Source organism: Microchirus variegatus, assembly GCF_963457635.1.
Source record: "Microchirus variegatus genome assembly, chromosome: 9".
In the NCBI taxonomy this organism is placed as follows: domain Eukaryota; kingdom Metazoa; phylum Chordata; class Actinopteri; order Pleuronectiformes; family Soleidae; genus Microchirus; species Microchirus variegatus.
The window spans coordinates 14,672,140-14,692,647 of record NC_139810.1 but is presented as its reverse complement, the minus strand read 5'-3'; positions in this window follow the sequence as shown (position 1 = coordinate 14,692,647).

The window sequence follows — 20,508 nt, the reverse complement described above, 5'->3', positions numbered from 1 at the left end:
ACAGTTATAATGGTGGTTTACATGAGGGTCATTTTGGACGAAAGAGTGCTAAACTGTAACACTGGAGATCTTACAGTCGTTGATCATACATTTACCATGGTAACCATAAAGCATGTCATCGTAATCTGGCATTTTTCACAACATCTTGTGTGTCAAAATGAATATGGAGAATGGGACTGAAAAACTCCCAGATGTGTTTCTATGGCAACGTCATCTGAATTAGTGATTCAGTGGCAGCCGTGATGAACAGTCTAACTTTCTGCGGTGGGAGTGGGGGGGGGGGGGTTATGTTTATTGCTTTATGTCTGTAAAAAAAGGAAATGTGAAGAGAAAAGTTTTTGCTTCAGTATTAGTTCTGAGGTAAAAGGGCCATGAGAAACTGCCTGTCCTTTCTGTCCACTCAGGTCACCCATGTGCATTCCATCCTTAACATTGAGCTTTGAATGGACAGGTAAATGGTCCAGAGGATTTACAGAAGCAATCATATTATCCTTTAGTTCTTCAGATCCTGAGTATTAATGGGTAGGCTGAGCGCTGCAGAGTGGAGAGCATGAGCTCATTTGGGGTCAGGGTTGACTCCCTGCTAATGACTCAGGGAACTGAGAGATCTGTGCACTCCGCTTTTTCATCCAGCGAGTCTTCTCTCCGTGCACATCACACATAACTGCTGCAACTGGTAATTGGTAAATAAAGTCTTCTACAATTATTTCAAATGACACGAGTTATTAGTACATCGCTGAGTTTCCATTAAATGGTCTTTGAAAGAAGAATAAATGGAGCTGACTGACTGAAAATACATTGTGTTCAATATTTCTGTTTAATATTCCACCCGAGCATATTATCTCCTGACTCCATTCTGTCACTTAGATTCATTTCTTTCTTCACATCATGAAATCATCGGATCAGATTTGCCTAAACTATAACAGACTGAACCAAGAGAAACAAGATGAAATACAATTCACATCATTTTAGCAATTCTTCGACCCAAATAACGGCATCAGTTGGGAGAAGGTGGGACTGAAGAGATGAGAATGAAAGGAGAACGAAGAACTTTTAACTGTGATTAAGAAACCCGGGAACCTCAAACTGTGGAGCGCAGCATTGCACATCTTAGTGTACAGCCCATTGAAATTGGATTTGGAAGAAGAAGAAGAACTACGTCAGTCATTTGTCTCAATCCTCTGACACAGACTTTTCCATTATAAGCACCTCCATGGCAACAGGGAATTCACTACAGATACAATTAGAAAGATAAATAGATTTTTGTTGTTTTGCTGACTTAAAAAGATGAGTTCCTATTTTCCAGGGATGCACTCGCAGTGATGGAGAGAAAAAAAAAAGGGCAATCTCAAGCATCATTACAGGAGGCATCAGTTTGATGAGAACCATCAGAGAAGATGATTGACCAGGGCTGAAGTGGTGATCCTTGACTGGTCAGGCCTGCCACACCAACCCCATCTGCTTCTTGATTCTGTCCTTACATCACAGCTGAAGGTCCTACGTTTATGAATGGCGCTGTGATGCCCTTATCGTGTAACACAGTGGTCCAACTATCTGATTTGGACTCTATCTGGTCTGGCTACAGCTGCTGCCGTTGTCTCCTTCCCATCTTCCATTATGAAATAAGGCTGCCGGTGGGTCACGTTATCCTGAAAGCATCGCCATCTCTTCACTCCCACATCTACTGTGAACCGACAACATTTTTATTCAAGAGCAGCAGTCCCTAACATCTTAGCTACAGTAGCTCCAGGCTTTTAGTCCTGGCCCACTACTGAGAAAATAATAGCTCACGTAGAGACAAATGACACTCACTTTGGGAGTCGTGCTCCGTCATTTTAACCGCCTTTTATCAATTTAAATAACAGTTTTCTTTTTTTTTTTATATCAGCCCTCAGCTTCACAGTGGCTCCAGTCCATCAGCGTCATAACATTAACTTAATTTACAGTTTGAATTTCTTTTTGATATTATATGTTTTTTTTTTTTAGAAATCCATAATCTGGGCAGCAAAGCAATATCATCAAACTGACAACATGTGGTACAGTCCTTCCCTTGTAACAGTTTTATATAACACACACACACACACACACACACACACACACACACACACACACACACACACATACAGGTCTTGGATTCTCTTTTTCTACATATCATCTTCAGCATTTCCCATGAGAGCTTCTCCCACAGGCCACTCCTGCTCGTCTTATAATACCTACTTGACAACAGCTCTGGATTACACAGTGGTCACTGATTGCTCTCCTTCATCCCCAGTGGCCCCTCTCTCGTCTCCTGTTTTTACCACCAGCTCCCCCTACAGCTTAAATAATTCCAGGCACGGAGAGTCTCTCCATCACATTATAGCTCACTATATGCAAAACCTATTCTGTTCAGGTAAGGTCAACATTAATAACTTCATTCATTTTAAATACCCCTGATGTAAAGTGCTCTTTGTCAGATTTGATTTGTTCCATGTTAGGTCCCTATCTAAGAGGATTTTATTCTTAAACAACTTTTGTCCAAGCATTTAGGTTTTTGTTTTTTTTACTTTATTTCTGAATTCTGGCTAAAAGGAGGAAGATGTACTTATTCTGAGCCTTGCCCCATATTCTATTGTTTTCTTCCTGATTCCATGACAGAGTTCACCTGCCTATGTTTTTTTTTCCAATTTCATTCTTACAGCTCAGACTTTTGCATGCTGCTCTATCGTTTACCCTTCACCTGAAACAAACTTTTGATCTTAACTATGAAGTGATTATTGTTCATCATAAATAAAAAATATCCACAGTGAGGATGAAAACAAACGCACCAGCAAGCATCTATTTCCTTCTCTTTTCTCTGTATTTAATCAAAGCGGGGTTATCGTCTTTGCATATTAATGACGTGGCTAATTGTTCAAATGATATGTTTGGGTCTGAGCCAGAAGCTGCTGTCCCTCTTGTGCCTCAATTGTTTTCAAAATCAACCTCATCTTCCACGGTAAACGATGTCATTGTGGAGAGATAATATAGCGCAGCAGTGAGGGTAAATCAAACATCTGCTCACATATACTGCAACCACAATCCAGCATTCTTTTTAATTGTACGGACCGTCTCTTAAATAATTCATCTTTGAGCATGTCTCTGTTATCTTGAGATAGTTGTGATATAATTAAATAGTTTTTTGAATATAAAATCATTATAATAAGAGCTTCTAACATCTCCAACACCCCCATTCAGAACGATCCTTGTGTTTTTCCAAGTAGACTTTTCCTCACTCCCACAGTGGTTCTGATTCATACTGTTTCCCACACTCTTATCTTTCATGTGTCCCCTTGACATTGTGCCTCCCAAATTAATTAAAGAAGCCATTACCATTATTAGACCATCTCTGCTTGCTATTATCCAGCAGTTCCCTCTTGTCACTTTCCTGAACAGTTGAACGTGGCCTCAGTTTAACCCCCTCTTTAAAAAAAAAATCTGGGTCCTAATGAACTACATTTCTCTTATACCTTTTATATCTAATTTAAGAAGTCCTATAACCGGATGAAGAACATGACATATGATACATACCAATCAGGCTTTCAGCAGAAACACAGCACTGAGACGACTCTTCAGAGCCACGATGACATTCTCCTGTAGTTAGATCATAATCACATAGTTCATTTAGGTTCATCTGCGGCCATTGACAGTTTTGATCACGCTCTTGTGATCGGCATCAAAGCAAGTGTTTATATACCCATTGTCTAGCACCACAGTATAGCACCCATTGTATTGTGGGGTGTCTAAGGGGTCGGGTCGGCCCTTGCACCCATCTTATTTTCCATTACACAGTGTAGTGTTCCAATTAGGAAGTTCAATGATTTATTGCTGCATGACCCACAACTTACCCTGTCTGTGACGTCACCAAAATATGTCGTATATTAACCTTGTGGGAGTTAAACTGCAATTCCCTTTGATCTACGAAGCTGAAATCCTTTTACCTGTTTCCTCTTCTTCAGTTAATCGCCCAAGTGTCGATGTGACTACGCAGGCGTTTAATTAAATATACAATTCAATTCGAGAGCCTCGTCTTTATTTATGAAACCGTGAATCTTGTGTAATGTTACATAAGATTATTAGAGCACATACATGTACTGTTAACGTGTCCTCGTCAGGTGCTAGTTTTGACTGTCATCTCGAGGGTATTGAGGATTCCGTGTCCTTGGATTTAGGCTGGATTTAGCACACCTTGGCCTTCTTTTTTTTAAGAGTGCTTGAGTATTTAACTCAACATCTCTGCTCTGTAATAATGTTGACTTTACTTACTTCCCTTAATCTTTTTTTTCTTTTGTTAAACTTTTCTTTTGAAAACAGAAACATATAAAAGTTGTCTTTCTTATTGCGTTTACTTGCTCCTTCTACTTTTTTTTTTGCCATTCTGATAGCAATATATAGAACTACTCCCCGCACGACACCATTATTGTGATAATGCATCAGAGTTTGTTCCAACACTTAGAGGGTTTTGTAAGTAATGAAAAAAAGTTGAAGCACCTGTAGAAATTGTTGGGAAACTCTTAAGTCTTCATATGCATCGTAATGCCTATAAAAGACCTTTAGGATTATATTGAAAGTTTTAAGGTTAATCATTCTTCATTAAATAAATTGAGTTAACATTTCTTCTTGCTGAAATTGTGCAGGTATAAGCGTTAAATACAGATAACAACATGTGATATATTAGTTGGGGTCATTTAAATCTTCCATGCACTGTGTGTGAACCCAATTACTGTAACTGCACATGTGCAACGTGGTATGGGTGCTGTGTCAATGAGGTCCATCAATATCTAAGCCAGAATCAGGAAAGTGTTATTGTTTATCGTGAAAGAAAATCGCCGTACACAGAATAAACATGTAAAACACCTAAAACACGCAGCATTAAAGCATTAGTTAGCAGAGAAGAATATATGATACTGTGTCTCAAGTGGAACTGTGCATGTGAATGCCTTTAATTGCTTATTGTTTGTGTCAGATGTTTATGGTTCTGGGACTTTATAGCTGCAGCCTGATGGTAGGCGCTGGAAAGACTTGTGCACTTGCTGTGATGAGGTTCCCTTTTTATGATGTAACACTCCATAAACAGCCAACCTTACTTGTAAAAGAGATTTTAATCTCAATGTGACTTCCTTGTGAACTACACGTTTGAATAAAACACTGCGTAAAATATATATATGGAGGGGGGCAATATGTGTACCTTAAAATCACGCAACAATAAAAACAATGCAATTATAAAAACATAAATTTCAGCAGCACCACTGTGTCGGAGTGCTGTTAACTTGATTGCATTTCACCGGAAGGTGTATAAAATGATGTTGTTTTACATAAGTCTTACATCAGAAGTTTTATTAAGATATTTAAATGAATATTTGTGTCTTTTCTGGGTGAACGAAGTGTTTAATATGGCAGCTTGTTGAGGAAATCAGACATGGGGCCAATTCCAATTCCTATATTAACCCTCAAGCTCAACCCTTAATCTTAACTGGTCCTCAAAACCAAGTGTTGAGGGTTATTTTGTCACTTAGAAATGGGACATCCCTTAAATGCAGATACGTCTTCAGACTGCGGGGGGCAGAATAACGCGAAAGCTGTCAACTCCAAAAAAGAAGAGGAAGAACACATTTACGTCACGATTATTTATTTATTATTTTATTTCAGTCAAGTTATTAGGTTGTCAGTTAGTTATAAGATGATACTCATACAAATACCACAACCACGGACATATTCAGCTGACAGTTACCACACACCACGGCTTATTGAAAAGTAAACCATAGCAAACGATCGCTTGTCCACACCGGCCGGCTATTGACCTTAAAATAAAAATAAATGTTACGCAACAATGACGTAAGTTATCCATAATATGGGCCTAAACTAAGATAATACAATGGTTTTCATATTTTTTATATCTCTATTAACAAAGAAAATACTTAATTTGTAGCTTACTCGTTTCGCTGCTTTCGGCGCCATCTTTGTTATGGCAAAACACGCAATGCATTCTGGGTAGCCCTTGCTCCCAAGGGTGGTCTCGGAAAATCTCAATATTGAGGGCGATACAGCCCTTAAACTTGCCCCTCAACTTAATTTTTCTGAGAATCGGGACAGCACTTGCACTAGCGGGAGCGCGCACTTTTGAGATTGAGGGTTAAGCAAGGAATTGGAATTAAAGTAGTGGAAGTAAAGCTGGCTTGAAATACTGTTCACAGAGCAGGTCAAGTTAAGTAAAGGCCTCTTTACTTGCTGGTTTTAAACTTTTTCTTTCAATTTGGAGAGAAGTCAGGCAGTAAGTCTGAAAGGAGAGACAAAAACAGCTCCGGTAACTTCTCCAGCTGCACAATCCAGTCAGACATGTGCACGTGGGATACAGCACCATGGATCTGCTGAAGAAGCTAACGAGGAACAGCTGTGCAGGGAGTTGGCAGCTGAGTGCAGTCAGGTGAATCTGTAGTGGACAGGTGCAGTACAGCAAACAGACAGAAGAGGAGGAGATGTAGACGGAGAAGAGGCACGGGGAGACGACACGGGCTTCACCATGAATAGTTGATGATCACAAGTGCATATCCATTCACGAGTCATGAGCAGTATTACTGAGCCTTTAAAAGCACTTGTAAAATGTTGTCAGTGGCTCTGGAGCTGCTCTGGCAGTTCTGAAGCAATTGGGGCATTTTCTTTCTTTTCTTTTCTTTTTTTTTTTTTTTTTAAATGAAAGCCTGTTACAAACTGAGTCGGTGAAGCAGTATTTCAACTTGGAAACTCCATCTTAGGGCAGCCTGGCCCAGACTAACCACCAGATGTCTACTTTTGAAAGCTAACCCTATTTGTGAGAGTAAAGTTTGTCAGACTCGTAATGAAATTGGCCTCCATCCATCCATCCATCTTCTACTGCTTTACCCCACACATGAGGGATGCAGGGGGAGCTGTGCCGATCTCGGTGAACACAGGCCGATAGAGGGGGTCACACTCTGGACAGATCGCCAGTACATCGCAGGGACAAACATAGAGACAAACAACCATTCACTCTCACTCTCACACCTATGGTCAAATTAAAGTGTCCATGCACACACGGGGAGAACATGCAAACTCCATGCTTGTTCTGACCGGGTCACAAACCCGGGTCTTCTTGCTGCAAAGGCAAGAGTGCTAACCACTACACCAACCGTGTGGCCCTGAAATTGGCCTCTATATTTGTCCAAATTATCTGCATTACCAGATTATTCCAGATTACCATGCTGAAGTGACTCAAAAAATTCAGATTTCAGAAATCTGATTGAGAATATTGACTTTCAAATCGGATCCTGGTCCTAGAAAAGGTATATATCTAATATGGAGCCATGTGACATGAATGGGAACAGTCATATCAGAATCCATGCAGCTTTTTGTTGTACACTGTGCACGGAGCATCGACATCGTCAGCGGAACTGCAGGAAAATCGAATTTGACAGCTTCCGTTTCATATCTCATACTCTGTCTTCTTCCAGGACTTGTGCAAAAAGGTATTCGTGCCCACGTCTGTCTTTTGAGAACACAGTCGCATTCAGATGCAAGACGGTTATGAACAATGTGGCTGCTGATCTGAATGTAGCCTTTCGGATTTGCTCACATTATATGGAGTTTTCACAATGGTTTGCACCAATCGTAGGACACAATATACAAGGCCACCAATTATTAAAGGAGACACATTATGTTAAATCAACTTTTTAATAATTTTATTTCTTGTATTTGGGACACTAAAGGCCCTATGAGTAGTCAAAGTGTGAAAAAAGATGACTCACTCGTGTTTTATGTGGTCCGCCTCAGTCCAGGAGATAAAACACACAATGTTGACTTCCGCACTCACAATGAGACATTCCTGGAATTGTTGTCTCTCGGAGCTCCGCTTTGTCCCTAAAAAACGTGAGAGTGCAGACGAGGGCAATAGTATCCGGAAGAATGGAAGCCCGCAAAGTGTTGTATTCTTGGCTCCACAGTGCAGCACAGAGTTCTACACAAACTTCCAGCCTCAGAGGATTTATCTGTCCAGTGGATACATTTTATATATGACGGCAATGTGCCGGCTAGCGTCGGCATATGATGGCCTTTCCAAATGCTGACTGCTATTAGCTGCCGGAGCTGATGTAGTTTCCTGTGTCTCATTTGCATTTAAAGGTGAAGTAAGTAGTTTATAGTGCCATCTAGAGGAGAGGCTGAAATTTACAACAAAGAACTGCTCCTCTGCTCACCCCCTCCCTTCCCTGAGCGCTACGGTATCCGCAGCTGGTCAAATGTCGTCCTCGTCGTCTTTCTCCGTGTCAGCAGATGAGGTTCGTGAGGCGAGGGAGAGGGCGAGCTACCGCGGCCGTAGCAGACGAAGCGGAGAAAGAGGAGGCGGGACTTCCGCTACAAGTAAAGCGACGCTTGATTTGTTCTCTCGCGTTTGTCCTTACAGGCTCCGGTAGAAACATGGCGTCTGGCTGCTAACAGTGGCTATGCAACCGCGGCCCGCGACCATTGTTATTTTACATGACTTTTTGAAACATTACGAAAATGAAACAAAAACTATTATACAGCGACTAGACAATGCAGGAGCACATAATATGTATAAAAAAGTGGATTTTGGGTTATATAAACCCATAAATACTACACAGTGTCCCTTTAAAGAGACAGACACTCAAAACTGACCATTCTGAACAGGGCTGTTTTGGCAGGGTGATTGAACTGCTGTGGTGCTTCATCCTAAAGGTATTTTGACCAAAGTATGTCACAGACATGTTCATTAGGATACCAGAGAACTAGGTTAACTTGGAGAAATAGGGTATAATGTGTCCACTTTAAGTCCTGCTTCAGAGTTCACTGGTATAGACTTGTCAACAAATGCACATTACACGACAATTGTAACACACTATACCATTTATCAACTATAGGGGGACCCTGAGAGCAAATCCTACACATGTTACTACATACTGCAGTGTCTTTGGACTTACCTTAATCATAACCAGTTTATACCTGACCTTAACCGTAACCACAAATCTTAGGCCTAAGATAAACCAGTTCCTCAGAAATGAGGAACTGGTTTTTCTGCCTCGATGAGGACAAGGTCTGGAGGTTTTTTCCAGAAACACTCTAGAAGGACTCACACACACACACAGACACACAAAGACACTAAAACTGAACATGATATACAACAATGTAAGTTTAAATTTAGTGTCTTGACAGTTTTATTTCCTTAATGGTGCACTTACTATTATGCATCTGTGGCAACAGCCTTCTCTCTTTTATTCTATCCCTCGTTACTACCTTCCTTTAACTAGCTACCTTTTCTTCTCCTCTGTTTCGCTGGACTGCTCGAAAAATAAATATTATCAGTGAAGCAGTCAGACAATGTGTAATGTGCATCACTGAGGAATGTGACAAGTGAGTGATGTGGCTGCATCTGTGAGTTTCGTCAGCTCATTACTGCTTCCTGTAATAGTCACAGGGTTGACATGGCTGTAGCAGGTCAAAATTAACCTCAGGCCACTGGAAAACATCTTGTCTGGACACCTTTTAGAAAAAGAGTCAGTATTCAGGTTACTAGGAAAGTAAATATTGTTGTTCGACAGAACCTTTTCATTTCATGGTCCTGTAAACTCCAACTGTGAAAGTAAATCACTCACTGTCAAGGTCTTCATTATCATTATCTTTCTAAAGTACGATTGGAACATGAACATTAAGTGCACTTGTGTTACAAGAAAGTACACATCGATAATATCATAAATATTTCATTTATAATACGAAGATAAATATAATCATGAGGTGCTTTAAGCTGATGGTTGGGTTTGTTCACCTCTGGGCGTGACCAACCTACTGATCAAACCTCGGCTGCTTAATCGCCTTCCTCAGTGGCAGGTTTATACTTGAGCAGCAGCTCTTTCCTCCTCAGCTGCCCCAGCTCCTGAAAGTGTTCATTTATATAGATTTTTGTGCCCTTTAATTTCTTGGCAGAAGAAAGGATACTCTGTCTGGATTTAAACGTTTAAATGTGTAAACAGTTTCCAACAACATTTGTTTTTTTGGGGGGGTTTCCTCCTCCTCTTGTTAGCCAATTCTTACTCAAGCATACTCAACATCTTTATTTATGCTTTGTTGTATAGTCCCAGGTTGCTTAAGAACTCCTCCCAACTTTATCATCTGCGGTCTCATCAATTAAAACATTTGTACTGCTGCACTGGTTTCTAGTGCCGCTTCCTGAACAGTCCATCAATTTCCCGCTTGGAGTTCATGCCGTTTTTAAACGACTTTCTAAACTTATTGTGTCCCTTTCCGGTCTCTTCAACTTATTTTGGATGAATTCCAAGTTGTTCTTTGGCTCATGTGCATCTCAAATAACGTTATGCACACTTAAATAACCTCCCAACCATGATCAGCTGGATAAAATATTGATAGTTCTAAGAACTCTTTGTCAAACTCTCTTCTGAAGGAGCCAGTGTGACATTTAGGAGAGTTTATTGGCAGAATGTGAGTAAGCCACCCTTTTGACTGTTTGTGTACTGGCCTTTTTCCACTATGGTCCCGGCTTGCCTCGCCTCGGCACATTTTAGGTTGTGTTTCCACTACAAAATAGTGGGCGGAGTCATCACTGCACGGCTGCATGAAACTGCGATGACACACAAGCCAGTGACGAGTGTCTTGTAAAGCAGTTGTTTTCAGTGTAACTGAATCATTAGAATCAGTTCATTAAAAATATTTGTTTAGTAACTCGGAGCACAGACTCAATCTGACACATCTGACAAATACAGCAGCAGGGATTGTGATGCCTCTCACCGGCTGCAATCAGCTATGCTGTCACTAAATACACCAGACTCCTCTGATAAATATTGAGATTTTAGACATTTCCCTGGTAATTGAGTGATTTTTATTTCATCTTCAAATATTGGACCAGAAACATATTCTCCCTGTTTCACCGAACAACTCTATTTCTTCTTTCATTATCAAAAGTAACACAGACATGGATACAAATGAACAAGCTGACAGAGGGATATGCCGATCCGGGTGATACAGTCGGAAGAGCCAACTGTGGGGTTTTGACGAAAGAAACCTTTTGTCAGAGCACAAATTGAAAATGTCGCACGACTCATTAAGTTTTATTGAGCAACAGTTATCAAAAAGGTGTGAAAGCAGCGGCGTATAAAGCAGGCTTTACCCCCCTCACAAGAGGAGTTTTGGCATGTTTAATCAGCCAGTGCCAGAATGTACTGGGTCAAATTAACTGTTCCCTGTGAGTCTGAGTTGTAGCTGTTGAATCACTGGTGTGCAGAGAAACTTAATAGTTTCCTGAATGCATTAACTAAGGTTTGCACTGGCTTTCTGTGTCTGTCACTTGTTCTCTACTCCTTCTAAGGAACTGGTCAAACACTGGTCCAGTATTAACCCACCTGCCCTGAGATCATTTGATGGGTATTTTAGGGCTATATAGCATGATATATATAACTATATCCATCCATCCATCCATTATCTACCGCTTTATCCTCCACCAGAGGGTCGCGGGGGGGTGCTGTGCCTATCTCAGCTGACATTGGGCGATAGGTGGGGTACACCCTGGACAGTTCACATTCTCACACCTACGGTCAATTTAGAGTGACCAATTCACCTAATCCCCATATCACATGTTTTTAGAGTGTGGGAGGAAGCCGGAGAAGCCGGAGAAAACCCACGCACACACGGGGAGAACATGCAAACTCTTTGCAGAAAGGCACTTGTTCCGAAAGTTGTCCCAAACGGGGCTGGAACCCAGGAACCCAGGTCTTCTTGCTGAAAAGGCAAGCCCATATACGTATGAACATATATATATATGTATATATATATGTATATATATATATATATATATATATGTATTATAGATGTTCTAAAGTCAAACTTCTGTCTCATAGTCCCTCAAAATGACTGATTTTCTAAGGAAACTTGTGCCCTATGTGGTTTCAAACCACGATGTCAGCACAGTCTCCTGTACGTAGGCAAAAGTTTGGTCTAGTTTGAAAATGTTACATTTTCCTAAACCATAAATATTGTGTTTTTCGTCATGTTGTGACAAGAGCTCATGATTTCCACTTTGAGATCAACATCAACTTGATGCTCACAGTCAAAAATAAGTCACATTAGACCAGAAACACTGAAACACCAGAGGAAGATGAGGAAAGTTATTGCTGTGGACTGACTGTAAAATAATTGCCTGCTTTGCACATCCTTTTGCAGCACTCCTGCTAACGGAAACGTACTGCACCTTATTAAGAAAGAGAGACTAATCTAAATATTTCAAGACTTATGTCATTCCTATTGTAAAGTATAGTGACGTCCTTTATTCAAGATATTTAGGTAGATCACAGGTCAGAGAGTCAAGCCTCTCACCTCTATCTTGATAAACAGAAGATGACCAGCATGACACATCGATCATTTGATTTACTTCAGGTTACTTCTTTGTCACCTGGAAAAATGTTGCCCTCCTGTAAGGAAATTAGAGCCAGAAAGTGCAATGGGTGTATCGTAGCCATTGGGAAGCCAGTGCAGCCATGAATTATTATCATTTTGGCACTGTATGGCCCTTGTGCATTGTCCTTTACTTAATAATTTAAATTATAAACAAAATTTCCTTGTGATTCACGTCTTTGTGTGGAATTGTTCGTTCACCGCTGCGCTGACAAAAGTGCGTGAGTGACGAGCTAAAAATACGAGCGAGTGTGAGCAGCGGGAACTGTCAGATGCGGTAGATGAGCCACCTCCATTGATTTCCTGCCATCATGTGTCTGTGACACTTGACGGTCGCTCGTAACACTCTGAAGTCAAGCTGCACATCCACAGGTTGAGTTTATGCTGTCATTCACTCACTCACTGAGCCTTTGGGCAAAGCCACTCAGAACTCTTGATGTTGTGTCTTCTTTCAAATTTCAAATATTTGTTTGTATATTTTTTATTCATGTTTCAACTCGCATTCACCCTATTTTACATGTAGTGTAAACAAAACTTGTTTGTGTTGTGCTGGGAGACGGGAGCGCTGCAGGAGATGTCTGCCAGAGGAAAAAACAAACTCTTTATGTCCTGACAGATAGCTTGAAGATAAATTATGAAGGAGGAGAGGAATTACACAAAAAGGTACGACATGGACCAATTCACCTGCTCTGTGTGACTGTAATAATAATCTCCTGGATATTCTATTATTTCAATCTTCACACCTCAGAAGTGATTTAACACGAACAACAAACCTGACACAACGATGGAATTGAACAATAATTTGACGAGAAATCGGATAATGGGAAAAGTTGAGATGAGAGTTCAAATTGCCTTTTGCCTCCATATGTCCACAATTGAAGTATATTATTGTAATAAATAAAAAGAAGAGAAACCTTTTATATACTTTGCAGTGTTTGCTCGAAGTGGAAAAGATCTGTGTGTGATAAATCACCACACTGCCCATGGATTTTACATGATTAGATGGTGGAGGGAACATTGAGTCACTGCAAGACCCGTATCTCTGTGCATGCTGTTTGCAAAAACTCTGCGTGCATAAATGAAAATGACTGCACAACAAAAAAAAACCATCATAGCTTTCTGCTTTATTGGACGGTCGTGAAGGATGTGCGTGGCGGCAGTATATGTCTCACTTTCCTCACCGCAGCCTGTGATATTTTATCATTTTGTTGAATCATACAAAGGCAGCCAAATAGATCCGTCAGAATTTGGAGCAACGTCAGTGGAGTCGGAGCGAAGGTGGTGCTGTGATGTGAAACGCTGGGAGCTGACCTTGACGAAAAGTGCAATTTGTGTCAGCAGTGGGGATTTGATTCCGTTTGAGCGGCACATTCAGAAATATCCTCCGATGAAGCGTAGTCATGAACAATATCAATAAGCAGAAAGTTCTCCTTTATCAGGTTTTGGTAATTTCCCCTTGATATTTGTGATATGAACAGTTTTGGTTGATATTGATCCTTTTTATTCAGTTTAACACAAACATACAATAAGGCACTCTCAGCTGTTCAGCCTTTCAACAAGATATCAATGGGAATTTATTGGAGCTCACTCAAGGACAAACGGACTTAGCCTCGCAGAGGGTCTGTAATGATGATAGATTTTTCCGTACGGCATTGTCACCCCAGCAGTGCCTACCTGAGAGGTGAGAGTGTGGGAGCATGGGAGTCGGTGCTATAGAAACAAGCAAAAACACAGAGCGGAAAAAAAGAGGCATCCATATACTGTAGGGAAAAACTTAAAACAGAGACTGTACCACGGAGCAAAAGAATGCTCTAATTGATTGGTCGATAGCGCTGATTGGAATTGCAGACAAACAGCTTGTTCTATTTTCCCAGGTCACGCGTGTGGCACATTTTTTTTTCCCACATCGGCAGAAAAAAAACATGCTGTAACAAATGTAACATTGCTGCACAGAGGCAACAGACAAGAGCCCGGAGGGGATAGCACAATTTTGCACAGTAGCTTCAAAGTGAGGTCTGGATATTAAAGCAAATACTGTACAGAGGGAAGTTGTTTTATTATTTTTTGTTCGTGTTTAAACACTCATGTATTACTAAGAGGAACATGAATATGACTTTCAAGAGATTTTAGGCTTTAGGCCAAAGGGAGTTAACTTGTGGCCATTGGGGTCTCAAACCATGATGTCAGTGTTTGGCCTAGTCTAGACTAATTTTCCATTTTCATAAAGCATAAATGTTGTGTTTTTCATCATGTTGTGAAAAGATGTCATGATTACCACTTTCAAATCAACACCCTCAGGGTTCCTAGTCAAAAATAAGTCACATTAGACCAGAAACACTGAAACACTGGAGAAAGATGAGGAAAGTTCTCATATTTCTCATATCTCTATATTTCGCTCTTCCGCTGACAGTTGCCTGCTTTGCACATCATTTTGCAACACAACTCCTGCTCACGGAAACGTACTGCACCTTGTTAAGAAAGCAAGACTAATCTAAATATTTAAAGACTGGAGTTCATTCCTATTGTTAAGTATAGCGACGTCCACAGACTTGTATTCCAGATGTTTAGGTTGATCACGAGTCAGAGAGTCGAGCCTCTCATCTCTGTCTTGAGAAACAGAGTAAGATGAACAGCATGACACACAGATAATCTGATTTACTTCAGGTTACTTCTTTGAATTTGTCACATGGAAAAATGTCGCCCTTCTGTAAGGAAATTAGAGCCAGAATATCTACAGTTGCCAGGTAATTGTTAAAGCAAAAATACTACTGGAGTGCAGTGGGTGAATCGTAGCCATTGGCAAGCCAGTACAGCCAATATCACACATGGTTGACTTTGGTATTAAGAAGGATGAGATATCTTTGGAGAGAGAGAGAGAGAGAGAGGGGATAAAAGAAACACAGTATGAGTATTGCGGAAGGAAAGGTGATAAAAGACTGGATTTAACTTCCCCAAAATGTTCCAGACTGTAGAGAGAGATATTACCAACATTAAGTACAATGCAAGTAGTGTCAAGATTTATTTGTTCCAAATCCCAGTGGTCCAGCAGTCTGAGACACTGGATTTATGCTGTGCCTGCTTCTCACAGTCTGTGTTGTTATTCTCTATGAATTGTATGGCCTAACTTCTGTTGTTGCATATAAGGTCATTGTTGACCTTACAGTCTCTGTCTCCATGTAAAGCTTGGCCGTTTTTGAACAAACGTACATTGTTGATCGTATCAGATGATCTTCACCAGCACATGGAGTTTCCACAATCATACAATCATGAAGATCAGAGGCATTTTCTTTGAAAATGGATTGGTCAGTAGCAGTGGCGTTCACAGGGGCCCCAGGTGCCCTCATGGACAAAAACGGCACACTAAAGTGCCATCTTGGGTCACAAGATACATGCTGCAGAAGTGCCTTCTGGAGTGGTAAAAAACATAAGGAAGTGCCATTCAAGTGGCCTCTAAAGTGAAATATACATTTTTAAAAAAGGAGGAAAAAGGAAGTGGTACAGTGCCCTATAAGATGCCCTTGCATCTTTGTTTCCTATGTGTGTCCTTCCAATCAAAAAGAGTGCTGTTACAGTATGAGGTTCCCCACTGTCCCTTCATGACAGTGTCCCAAAGGGTGTCCTTAGAGGAAATTATATTCAGTGCTGTGTAAAAAAAATGCCTGTTTTGGTGATAGAAAACGAAGCCGTGCTGTCAAGGATGTCTCTGTACATACACAGGTGTGTGAGAATGTGGGGAAATGATGTTGGTGCCCTTTCAGTTTTGGCCCCTGCCCTTCCATGTCTGTGCACGCCACTGGTCAGTCGCATTAACAAGCACTTGTTCCCGAAGAGGGAACATCGTGAGGTACGATTCTCTGCTGTGATATATTATAAGCTCCTGAACAGCTATTAAATGGACCTTGTGGTGATGTTTTTGGCTTGGTGCAACAAGGTCAGCCCTATAAATGCAAATGTCCGGGAGTCACGGTCAGCCCAGTGCAGTGCGACTGATCTGCTGAGTCCTGGAAGTTTCTCCTCGGGCTGTTTATTTTACATTTTCATTTTCATTTTATCATTTTCATTTTATCGTCAACTCACACAATCAAGCAAACATTGCGCTGCTTCCTCTCAAATCAAACCAAAGACGTCTGATGTACAACTTTGTGTCGCCTTGATGAATCAGGAAACAGCATCATGGAGGCTTTAACCAGCCCGACGAAGAGCTGCTTTCTGTACTCGTCCAGGCCCAGAAAGCACTGGCACAATTAATTGTGTCTCAATCAATTGCTGTATTTTAATTAATGTTATTCTATGGACTTCCTGAGAGTCTGTAATACAGATTGAATTGAACTGAAATCACATTGACATTATACATTCCCCCCACACACACACACATATACCGGGGTGCCCATGAGGTGTAAGCTCCCTTTAATGTTTAAATGTGGTGGATCCTTCAAGACAATTTTTTTGTGTGTGTGACTGCAAATTATGACATTTTTCAGCCCTGTACACAAAGCCAAACTTCTTGTATTTCAGGTTTTGACTCTAATCCCGCTTATAAAAAATTACCCCCACTCTGCACTCCTGGCCACATAAGCAGCAGGGTGATCAGAGGGAATGGGCTTTACCCAGTGTCAGAGGATTGTCACTGAAACTGAGTTAGGGCAAATTGATGGTATAACTCCTCAGGCTGTGCTGCTGGTACTGTGTAAATCACTTTTTCTGCTGAGCAATAACAACAATGTCAATCTGTGGAGTAAAGACAACTCGCGCAATGAACTTTTCTTGTCTCTTCTCAAGCTATGCAAATGTGACATTTTCGAAAAGAGAATGGAAGCCTTAAAGCAAAGAATTCAATCATTCTTGTAACATATCCGGCCATACCATAGCGCTCTTGTTGTCTGCCCGGGGCTGGATTATAGTGAGTGTTTCATAATAGTGTGTGCCACCAGCATATTGTGAGACACTTAATAGTTTTTACTTGCTTTCATCTGCAATTCAAAGGTTTTTGCTGTACAAACACTATAATTACCATTCTTTGTCCTGTGCCCTTTATTACATCTTGTGGGTAAATGCAAATCTAGCACATATTTTAGTCATTGTTGACTTAGAGGCAGACATTTAAGTTTTTTTTTGTTTGTCTTTTTTTTTTCATCTCACCCTCATCTTCACAGCTTTTTTTCCTCCGTAAGACTCCTTTGTCTCTGCGGGCTATGCCGTATAATGACGTTCAGAAATCCAATCCAATTGATCAGAGGCTGAAATCAGATTAGCTTAATTCAATGTAAAGCATCAGAATCCACACTGACCACACTTCACAACTGCTTGTTCTGATGAAGCCTGTATACTGACAGTATATTTACAGTTTGCAAACAACTTACACCGATGCACTTCATCAGGAGCTTTTAAATCACATCCAAAAGCACACCTTTTGTGCTTTTATTATTTTCAACCCAGTGTTTGCGTTACTACATGTTGGCGAAAACGGTCAAAAATTGGCACGCATATCAGAACAGGTGACAAATTGTATCAAATGAGGGAAATACATAAAAGTTGTGAAAAATGGCTCAGTAGCGCCATCCCCCCCCCCCCCCCCCCGGAGAATGTCACAACCCAAGGCGAACAAAAAAGTCAATTGTCACCACGGCCTCAAATGAACAAACTCGTCTGAACACGTTGTAATTGTAACGACATAAAACGTGTCAGTTTGTACTCGACGATCAAAGATGAAAAGTTATAAATAGGACTTGCAGATTCAAAACACTGTGGCCATGGAATACTACCGAATTTCGACCATTTGCCACAAAACAGGAAGTGGCCTGTAACTTCACCTGTAACTTTGGTGAAGTCACCATTGGTGAAGTTACAGGTCACACCCAGGACCCATTTAATAGGTGCATAAACAACTTGATAAACAAATATTATTTACATGAATCTAATGTCCTATGATGTAAAATAGCTAAACAGGACACAAGATGTGTCCAGCAACCACATAAAGACACAGGCAGCATATTAAGTCAAGTATTTATTAACTGACCAAGGATCAAGAGCTTTCACAACTTTTACCAGATACATACAACAAACATATGACAAGATAGTGCAGTCAAATTATTCATTAAGTGTAAAGGAAAGTTCAGAAATGGATCTTTAGATGTGTTGCTAAATGCATCTTACAATACTCTCTTGCACAAAACAGTCTGACTCTTTTGCGTAAAGTTTACCTGCAGTTAAACCCTGAGCGATACAAACATCAACAGCAAACAAGCTAACGAGCGTAGCTTCAAATGACTGCTGTTCGCTGCTACGAGCCGTAAACAGCTAACACGTAAGAAAGCGCGAACTCTGTGGCACTGGTCAAACTACGTGTACTTTTAAAACGGTGAGCTTCGCTTAGAGCGCCACCAGCAGAGAGACGAACAACTTATCGAAAGACTTGACGTGACGTGAAGAGAAGATATCCCCTCCTCTCTTTGCTAAATTTACATATGACGCAAGCATGTTGGTGCATGCACTTAAATCCTCATTAAAAATGCATTGGAGGGTAAAACTTTTTTAAATTAGAGTTTTTTTTTACTATGAACATGAACTTGACCCAACAGGAATTCAGCCATTTTGAATGTAGCCGCCGTTTTGCCTCAAAACAGGAAGTGGCATAAAAGACCCGGCCAGAAAGGCCAGAAAAAAAGAGTTATTATTCATATATTATTAAATTGAATCTGTGTACTCAGTTGTTAAGGCAAACATCTAGTATTAAGAGTATTATCACACTTATTACCAGAAATCTACAATCAAAGAGAACCTGCTTGCTCAACGAACCAGGACTAAACGGTAGCCTCCCTCCTTTTTCTTTTCACGTCTATGTTCATCATTATGCCACAGCCTCCCAATCTGGAAAATCACAGAGACACTGTTTTAATCGCCTCGTAATATCGTCTCATTCCAGCTCCTTCCAGTTCTCTCTCACTCATTTTCCTCTCTGTAGCATTCCATTTATCCTCAACGCATCGCTTTAAGATCAAGAGCATGGGCTGCTCCAAACAACTCTCTCAAAATTATTCATATGTTTATTGAAAGCTCACTCACACACCCTCGCTGCCACCACCTTCCCACTCCACACTTGGCGATAAATCCCCTCAAGGTTCCAAGACAGGTGATTTGAATGATTTATATCTCCCTTTACTTATACATTGCTGTAGTTTCTTTGTTAATGTAAAACACTGTGGTGTGCCCTAGCACTTTGCTGATTGGAGATCCACTTCTGTTGAATACCTTAGCTGTGACTGGGCGTGTGGGCTACATTTTACCATTTGCCAATTGGAAACTGACTATCTGTAAACTTTAAGTGGGCTGTGTGATGGCTGCTGGCGTCCTGCTTGCATAATAATGACATTTGAAAAGAAAAAAAAACAAAAAAAACACAGTAACAGTAAAAGTCAACCTATATGTCATGATGCATGTACTTGTGCTGATTTGGCAAAGGACACTTTGATCACCACAGTAGTGAGGTGGCAGTGAACGTAGCTCAGTGACATTGGACCTTTTCCTTGCTGTTACTTCCACCACTGAATGACCCAAAGGGTCCCTTTGCATTTGTCTCACATAAGGTCCACTTGTCTAAACATAATGAAATGATGCCCAGACAGTGTTTGGTAAGTGGTCCGACAGCTACGAACCGCAAAGCAGATGGACTGATGTACCCTTTACTGGGCTGAATGTCATTGGCTGGCATTTCCCACCATGCTGGAAATGGCCTGGAGCGAGAAGGAAATGCTCACCTCGGTCTAAAAATGTACAAGGAAAGAAATGTTTGAGTTCATATATAAACGTGCTGGAAATGTATATTAATCAAATTCAGCATTGATGGAAATAGAGCTGTTTTTGAATATTGAGAATAGACAGCAGGAGGAGGTACCAATAATGATGGCGTGCAGTACCCGTTCAATGTGGGCCTGTTTGTTTTGTTCACATACTGGTGTCCTTAGTAAGTCACTTGCCAAGTTTGAAGCCTGCCAAGTGACCCATTGGACATTAATGAGATTAACAGAGAGACATACAGTCAGACATTTTTAGTTTCAACTGGTTTCA